This window comes from Poecilia latipinna, unplaced genomic scaffold (genome assembly GCF_001443285.1).
Source record: "Poecilia latipinna isolate Pla-1442-1.1 unplaced genomic scaffold, P_latipinna-1.0 Scaffold3293, whole genome shotgun sequence".
Taxonomy (NCBI): domain Eukaryota; kingdom Metazoa; phylum Chordata; class Actinopteri; order Cyprinodontiformes; family Poeciliidae; genus Poecilia; species Poecilia latipinna.
Window position 1 is genome coordinate 23,134 of NW_015115909.1, and position 8,966 is coordinate 32,099.

General features: G+C 41.6%; 2 long non-coding RNA genes across 2 annotated transcripts in view; one reads left to right on the plus strand and one right to left on the minus strand.

Moving 5' to 3' along the window:
- Positions 1-1,401: 1,401 nt before the first annotated feature.
- On the minus strand, positions 1,402-2,072 carry LOC106940602 (uncharacterized). The gene is made up of 2 exons (XR_001423147.1): positions 1,857-2,072; positions 1,402-1,771 (listed from the first exon to the last, which is right to left on the minus strand). It is a non-coding gene; the product is annotated as an uncharacterized LOC106940602 (long non-coding RNA).
- A 1,753-nt stretch (positions 2,073-3,825) lies between these two features.
- The window catches only part of LOC106940601 (uncharacterized), a 14,616-nt gene continuing 9,475 nt past the window's right edge, over positions 3,826-8,966 (plus strand). Inside the window, exons 1-3 of the long non-coding RNA XR_001423146.1 lie at positions 3,826-3,881; positions 3,976-4,217; positions 7,913-8,002. This is a non-coding gene — a long non-coding RNA (uncharacterized LOC106940601). The remainder of the gene's footprint in view (positions 3,882-3,975; positions 4,218-7,912; positions 8,003-8,966) is intronic.

An 8,966-nucleotide genomic window follows, 5' to 3' on the forward strand; every position in this document is an offset into this window, starting at 1 on the left:
CCTGTCCCCCTCAAAAGATCCAGACCTTTCCACCTAGCCAGACTCATCCATTGGATCCACTCAGCTCAGACAGTTCTCCTATCACTCTGGTATCAGTTGCACTATTGCTCTCATTAACTGAAAGTTCTGGTAGCCATCCATTTACAGTATGTTAAAGAATACATCCTTGTTTCCCGTATCTGTGCCCAGAATAAGATAGGTAATCAACCTCCTTCAAGATTATTTCAACCCATACCAAAATGACTCTGGTCCCACATTGCTATTGATTTTGCCACCTTATTTCTTTCCCATTGGAAGCCGGTAGGGGTTCTCTGCCATTTTTGTTTAACCGTTTTCTCCTGTTTTGATGATTAGCCAGGGAGTTCAGGTTTTGCATTTTTCTTTACTTTCACCTCTAGCAAGTTGTTATTATTTCATAGTTAGAAGGGGGTGTTTTGTTTATTATTTTGGCCTTGGAGACCCTGAAGCTCAAAGCTTCCCTGTGTTGTTTTTCTTGTTTGGTTTGCTCCTGTGATTGAGTTTTTTTTCTACCTGCACTGTAAATAAACCCTTTTGTTATGGATATCAACAGTTTAGGTTACTTCTTCTTTTGTGTTACACCCAGTGCCAGAATTTACCCATAGTGGACTTGAGGAGGGGGTTGTAACACTATCATTAATAGTTTTTCCAAAGCCTGCCATCTTGTCCCCCTCAAAAAGCTTCCCACAGTCTTTCAAACTGCACAACTCTTGGCAAAGCATGTCTTCCAACTCCACTCCATCCCTCAAGATAACCTATCAGATCGTGGTACTCGTTTCCAGACTTGTTCATCGCCCAAGTCTGGAAACAGTTTTGCAAAGCACTCAATGCCAAGGTTAGTCTCACATTTGGTTTTCATCCTCAGTCAAATGGTCAAACAGAATGTATGAATCAAGAACTGGAATCCACCCTATGCTGTCTCATGTCCACTAAACCATCTGGCTGGAGTCTGTTTTTTCATTGGGTGGAGTGTCCTCATAGCATCACGCTGTCTCTGCCCTGCAGAACACAACTCTGATGGGAAACTGGTCTCTTCCCAGTAGCTGGGGTCCTTTTGAAGTCTCTCTTGGTTGCCAGCCACCTCCATTTCCCTCCAAGGCACATGATATATCTGTCACCTCTGCTTATTACCACATCTGCTGTTGCAAGAACATCTAGACCAACACCATCTTTGCCCTGCACCACACCGGATGGCATAACCAACGTTATGCCATCCGGAAAAAAACTCTTGCCCCTTAATACTTACTTGAACAAGAGGTTTAGTTATCTGCTCATGACATCCTTTTAAAAACCGTGTCCAAAAAGTTATCCTCCAGGTTCATTGGCCCTACAAGTGTAAAGCTCAGAATGAGGACCCGAAATTTCAGTCAGACACAAAGTAGAAAAAAACAATAAGATCTTTATTGAGGATCAGGGTAGGGGGCAGGCCACCACCGGCAATGGGACAGGAACCTCTTCTTAAAGTGTTGTGGGGGATGAGGAGTTCAGGCAGCTCAGTGGTAGTAACAGGTGACACATCCAGAAAGAAATAGAAGTAGGAGGTCAAGGGGTTGAGGCAGGATCAGGGTGGCAGGACAAGGCAAGACTTATCTGAGGGGCAGGCGAAAAGCAGTGGTCAGGGCACAGAAAAGGGTTCAACACGTGCAGGCAATGTCAGGCAGTCAAATCCAGGGGCAAGGCAGGAGGCAGAGGTCGAAAGGCAGAAGCAGGGTCGAGTCCAGAAAACAGAAGCCAGTGAAGAATCTGACGTGGGCTAGACAGGGCAGGAAAATCCAAGGGACAAAAAACGTGTTTGAGATCATGGTCAGATCAGGAAGAAATGCTGGATATCTACTCACACCAAGGCTTTCAAAAATCTGGCACCATCTGCCTGCCTGAGAGCCGACTAATAACTCCTGGTGAACAGGTGGAAGACATGAGCCTGATTGTGCTCTAGCGCAGCAGCATGAAGGTGAACCAGATGAGCTTGATGGGAGAGGTGAGAGCTGAGGGGAAAAACAAAGCAGGCAGACGGGCCAGAAACATGACAAGTTCACTTTCATCATCAGTCCCATGGCAGTCCATCTTCACTTTCCTTCGACGCTTTGTATCCATCCCATGTTTCATATCTCTATGATCAAACCAGCACTTTGTTTTAAGCATTTCTCTACCTGATTTAAAATTGTTGCCAACAAATTATGAGAATTGGGAGGATTGTTGTTTTTCCTCCAATTAATCAAGGGCTTTTTGCCAATGTTTTTGTTTGTTCAATGAGCTTTTTCCTGTCTGGGTAGAAATAAAAATCACCTGATTTTTATTTCAATCAACTGAGACTCAATTGTGACCCATGCTGGGGACTGGCTGGTAGTAAAGTAAAACATAGCTGCTCTGATCTGGGCTGCCCAAAATTAATATAAAAGATTTGTTAATTGTAACCCCAGTCCCCAATTTAAAGGGGGGCGGGGGGGTTGGAGCTTTGGTTAGAAAAGGTTTTGTTTACATTTTCTAACAAAAAAAAACCCGAGGGTGGTGGGGAAAGTGGAAGTGATTAGAAAAACAAACAAAAATGTAGGTAAGAATGTAATGATTAAAATATTTGTGTGACCAATAAAGAACACAGGTAGTTTGAGCCATTCTTCTATTATCTCAGTACTCAATTCCAGTCCTCACCGCCCCCCCTGCTCTACATGTTTTAGATGTGCCTCTATTCCAGAACAGCTGATTCAAATGATTGCATAACCATCAAGTACAGGTCCTTCTAAAAAAATTAGCATATTGTGATAAAGTTCATTATTTTACATAATGAAATGATAAAAATTAAACTGTCATATATTTTAGATTTACTGCACACCACCTGAAATATTCCAGGTCTTTTATTGTCTTAATACTGATGATTTTGGCATACAGCTCATGAAAACCCAAAATTACTGTCTCAAAAAATTAGCATATTTCATCCGACCAATAAAAGAAATGTGTTTTAATACCGAAAAAAATCAACCTTCAAATAATTATGTTCAGTTATGCACTCAATACTTGGTCGGGAATCCTTTTGCAGAAATGACTGCTTCAATGTGGCGTGGCATGGAGGCAATCAGCCTGTGGCACTGCTGAGGTGTTATGGAGGCCCAGGATGCTTCGATAGTGGAAATAAGGTCAACTAGAGTCTTGGATCTCTCAACTTTCTCTTCACAATTTCCCACAGATTTTCTATGGGGTTCAGGTCAGGAGAGATGGCAGGCCAATTGAGCACAGTAACACTATCAGTGGTTTTGGCACTGTGAGCACTCTGGGAACAGCCTATTTGTTCAGAAATTTCTTTCTGTTTCTCACCCTCTTGCTTGAGGGCGTCAATGATGGCCTTCTGGACAGCAGTCAGGTCGGCAGTCTTATCCATGATTCCGGTTTTGAGTAATGAACCAGGAGTTTTTAAAAGCCTCAGGAATCTTTTACAGGTGTTTAGAGTTACTTTGTTGATTCAGATGATGAGGTTAATTGCTCATTCAGAGAAACTTTTCATGATATGCTAATTTTTTGAGACAGGAATTTTGGGTTTTCATGAGCTGTTTGCCAAAATCATCAGTATTAAAACAATAAAAGACCTGAAATATTTCAGTTGGCGTGCAATGAATCTATAATATATGACAGTTTAATTTTTATCATTACATTATGGAAAATAATGAACTTTATCACAATATGCTAATTTTTTGAGAAGGACCTGTACTGCAGAAGCCTGTTAATCACAGATACAATCCAGGTGTGTGGCAGAAGGGAAAAACCTAAAACATGCTGGCCACGGGGGCGTGAGGACCAGAATTGAGAAACACTGTATTATCGCCACAACCGATTCAGTAAGGAAAGTGGGAGAATCCTTTTATATATTACAAGTAAATTTTAATACTCAGATAGCATTTTGACACTACAAACTAATATTGAAAGATGCCTCATTGTTCAAAGGAAATTGTATGCTGTTTGATGCAGGTATATGAAGTACCTCTATCCGTATGAATGTGAAAAGCGGGGACTGAGCTCTCCTGGCGAACTTCAAGCAGCAATAGACAGCAACCGTCGGGAGAGCCGTAGGCAGAACTACAGTTCTACCATCTTCAGCTATTCTGTCGCAAGCCCACAGACTTCTCTCCCAACAACAACAATACAGCCACATGTACCAATGCTTTCTCACCAAAGCAACTATATCACCCAGGCCCCTTCTGTCAAAAGAGGTAAGATACTTGTTACCAGCATGACACCAGATTAAGACAGATACTTGTGCTAAAACATTTCAACTAATTAAGCTTTAAAGAGCCAGTATTATCTGGGCACCTAGTCCCAATTCATAGCATAATCAAGTGACTATATAGGCGTTTTTCCACCAGCAAGTGGCGTTCTAGCCAGTTAGAGTGTACGTAGTTCGGTTCTACCGCAGGTAGTGAGCTTTTCCACTATCCGCTCTGTTTCTTAGTGTCGTAGACGGTCTGTGAGGAGCAGCAGCTGTGGTCAACTCTGTTTATGTTTGCAGCAACTCTCAGCAATGGAGAACCTCGAAGTTGTGGTTCAGATGGACTGAAACACTATATATATATATATATATATATATATATATATAGGGTCTTATAGAATTAGGTTCTATAAGACAACCTAATTTTGTCTTATAGAAATTCATTGTGACATACTGATAAAGACTCAGATCAGCTGATTATTTCAAAACACATATACATAAAATTACATTCTGGCATTTAAATGTACAATGTAAAAGTGTAGCCATGCTTATGCATGGCTACACAATAATAATAATAATAATAATAATAATAATAAAGTTTATACTTTATAATAATATAATTTAATTATTATTAAAGTTTATACTTTATTATTATTATTATTACAATCCAGGAAGGAAAAATTCACATCATAAGCTAATATTAAGTAGTTCCGGTGTTTCACACTGTCAGCACAAAACTGCAACTCCATCAGGAAGCAGGCCACAGCTTTACCGTTTCTCTCTTCTTTATTGCTGTTTAAGTGAGTGCCAGTTTTTGACTTGATACTATAAATTGATCTTGCAGCTTGCCATTTTCTGTAATTTGGAGTGCAGAGTTATTAATAGGAAAACATTCACTCTTTAGGAAGTTCAACTTATGTCTTGAAAATTTCCTAAAACTGTGAGGATTTGGATTTCTGTGTCAGTTTAGTTCCTGTGTTGTCTCATCTGCCCCAGATTGATCCCAGCTGTGTCCTGTTTCCCCTGATTACCTTCCCTGTGTATTTAATCCCACCTGTGTCTGTGTTTACCTGCCAGGTCCTTGTCGTGACGTGCTTTTGTTAAGTAATCACCAGTGCTACCAGTGTCTGCGTTTAACTTGTCTCATCGCTCACCTGTGCTGCCTGGATTTCCTTAATAAAATCATAATTTTCTCTACATCCTGGGTCCAACTGCGTTTACCTCTAACTGCAACTCATGACAAAAACTGTTTAGCAAATACACAATGTTAGAGATAGAAAATATTAGGTAAAAGGTAGAGCAATAAGTCATCCGCATATAAAGTCAGTCGATGTTTTCTATAAATACCTCTAAAGCTTTTTGAAGTTTTAAGCATAATTGAAAGTGGCTCGATAGCTAAAGTAAAGAGAAGCAGGCTGAGAGAATAACCCTGCCAAGTACCCCTGGATAATGAGACAGGCCAAGGCAGTCATATTACTTAATCTAATATCTATGTGTGAAAGACCCCCTACGAAGAAAATTATTTTGGAGTCCTTAGAGGGGATACTGGAGAGTGCCTCTCCTGGAGACTGCCTCGTTCTGCTGGGGACTTCGATGCTCACGTGAGCAATGTCAGTGAGACCTGAAGGCTCACTGGCTGGACAGAATGGGCCCCCTGATCTGAATCCGAGTGGTGTTCTCTTGTTGAACTTCTGTGCTCGTCATGGATTGTCCATAACGAACACCATGTTCAGGCATAAGGGTGTCCATATGTGCTCTTGGCACCAGGACACCCTAGGATGCAGTTTGATCGACTTTGTCATCATTTCATCTGATCTGCGGCCATATGTCTTGGACATGGGTGAAGAGAGGTGCGGAGCTGTCCACTGACCACTACCTGGTGGTGAGTTGGCTCCGGTGGTGGGGGAGGAAGCCGGTCAGATCTGGCAGCTACAAACGTATTGTGAGGGCCTGCTGGGAACATCTGGCAGAGTCTCCCGTGAGACGGAGGTTTAACTCCCACCTCCGGGAGAACTTGGAACAGTTTCCGGGGAAGGTGAGGGACACTGAGTCTGAGTAGACCATTATTCCGCGTCTCCATTGTTGAGACTGCTTATCAGCGCTGTTGGTTCCACCTGTCGCAGCGGCAATCTTTGAATCTGCTGGTGGGCACCAAAGGTGAGGGATGCTGTCAGTCTGAAGGAGTCCTATCGGGTGTTTTTTGCCTTGGGACTCCATAAGCAGCTGATGGGTACCAACAGCCCAAGCGGCATGCAGCTCGGGTGGTTGCTTAGGCAAATACTTGGGCGTGGGAGAAGTTTGGAGAGGCCATGGAGAAAGACTTCTGCACGACTTCGATGCGATTCTGGTCCACCATCCGGTGTCTCAGGAGGGGAAAGCAGTACAGCACCAACACTGTTTATAGTGGGGATGGTGTGCTGCTGACCTCAACTCAGGACGTTGTGTTCCAATGGGCAGAATACTTCCCACCAACATGCCTTCCATTTATGGGTCGGGCTCTCCCATCTCTGGGGATGAGGTCGCCGAGGTGGTTAAAGGACTCATCGAGTCCTTTACACAATGAGATTGGACGCGACTCTGCAATTTTCCTGGACATTGGGGGTAGTTCCCCTGGATTGACAGAATGGGATGGTGATCTCTCTATTCAAAGAGGGGGAGCGCAGAGTGTGTCCCACCTACAGAGGGGTCACACTCTTAAGCATCCCTGGAAAGGTCTATTCAGGGGTCCTGGAGAGGAAGGTCCGTTGGATAGTTGAACTTCGGATTCAAGAAGAGCAGTGTGGTTTTCCTCCTGGCCAACCCTAAACAGGTTGTAGAGTGACTTTAAGCACATATATATGTGTATGTGTGTCAGGGTGTATGATTTGGATGATAAGTTCAAGTTGTCTTGCTAGGAATGCTATGAGTATGCATTGATCTCGGCAGTGTTACAGGTCTGGCAGTCAGTGGGATCCTTACCCTCTTTGTGAATTACTACTATGGTAGCTTCTGACCAAGATGGTGCCATAGTTTTGGATTCTAAAGGTCCCAATATACTTGGGCATACTTCAATTCAAAGAGGTCCGCATGTAGTTGAAGTGGACTCAATCTGGACGTCAGTGCAAAGGCTAATTTTTATGACACCGTTTGAGTGCTCTGGGTCACACAGTAAACTTCTCAACAGTGTTTACAAGCCCATAACCCTTCACCCCACATAACAATATGCACCAAAGTACAATACTAACTTATAACAACTATACATAATGACATGAACCCCAAAAAGGACTAAAGCACAGAATCATTACACTTTGTATGGAAAAGCAATTTCTGGACTGGTCTAAGCTCTTGAACCCTACCCCCCCCCCCCCCCCCCCCTTTTTTTTTTTTTTTTTTTTTTTTGCTTTTTTTTTGGGGGGGGGGTTGTCTTGGGGGAAGACATAAGAAAAAATATTAACCATTTTTAACTGTAAATGTAATAGTTCCCAGGTTGGTTGCTATGATAGAGGTCCTCCATAATTCACATCGTTTTATACCTGTGTCCCCAGAACACTTAATAAATCTCTTATTAAGTGTTCTTATCTCTTATCTCATTTCATTTCATTTCATTTCTTATACTGTCACTCTCCAAATTCTCGCAATACTGCTCTTGCTTTTTCTATTTCTTTTCTAAATGCTCATATTGAGTTTTCCTCTCTCCCTCTGTGCTTTCTCTCTTGACAGATGATAGACAAGAGTCCGCATTGAATCTGTCTACCAACGGCATTAACAGCATCAACATGTCAATAGAAATAAATGGAGTTGTCTACACAGGTAAATAGAAGGGTCTTTTGCTGGTGTAATTGCAGGGAGGAAACTCAATAAGTTATAGCAGCACCCTAGTGTTGAGTCCTTTACACAATTTGATGTCTTTTCTATAAAATCCAGCCTGATGAAGCAGCAGCCCTACAGAGTTTAAAAAGTTAGAAATCTTAAAATGGGACCTTTGGATTTCAGGTCGATGGAGCTTGGTGTGTGTGTGTATGGGAGAGAGAACATTTGGCAGCCTTCACATCCAATGTATGTCTTCTTTTTAAAGGGGCGTTATGCATTTGAGGGGCTATAGGAAATGCATAACACTGCATCCATATATATATTATATATATATATATATTTATATATCGTTATACCTTTTATAGTAACTAGTCTGAAAATATGAAAGGTTTATTTTCAGTCAGTTCAAATTCTTGTACGCCGATGTTTTAAATTTAGGAGTACAGGTGTTCTTAAACCTGTTCATAGCACAGCCTAATAACCATCTCAGCTAACATAATAATCCTACTGCATAACAACTTTAGCAATAACCATGCCAGTTTATAATTGAACATATAATTGTATTCAGTGCATTTTATTTTGAGTTAAAAAAAAATTACAGACACACACCTGTCACACACTACCGTGCCACTAATTGTTACCTTGGCCTTCCATGGGTTCTTACAAGACGTCACTGGGATGTCGACAATTAATTGTGTTGCTGCTGTGTTGAAAAACTGCTCCTGCTGAGCCAAAATGTATGCACTGTTTTGAATACAAACAACAGTATGCAGAACCATAAATTCATTTGCATTTACCCTGAAGCTGATGTTGGCTTTTGATTGTAGCTTCTTAATTGGGAAACTAACCTTGTTATTTCTAATATGCTCTAGTACAAATCTGAAATACATTACTCTACGTGAAAAGTGCAATTTAAAGAATACTCAGCCTATAAAAGTATGTGTGCAACAACTAATCAATCAGT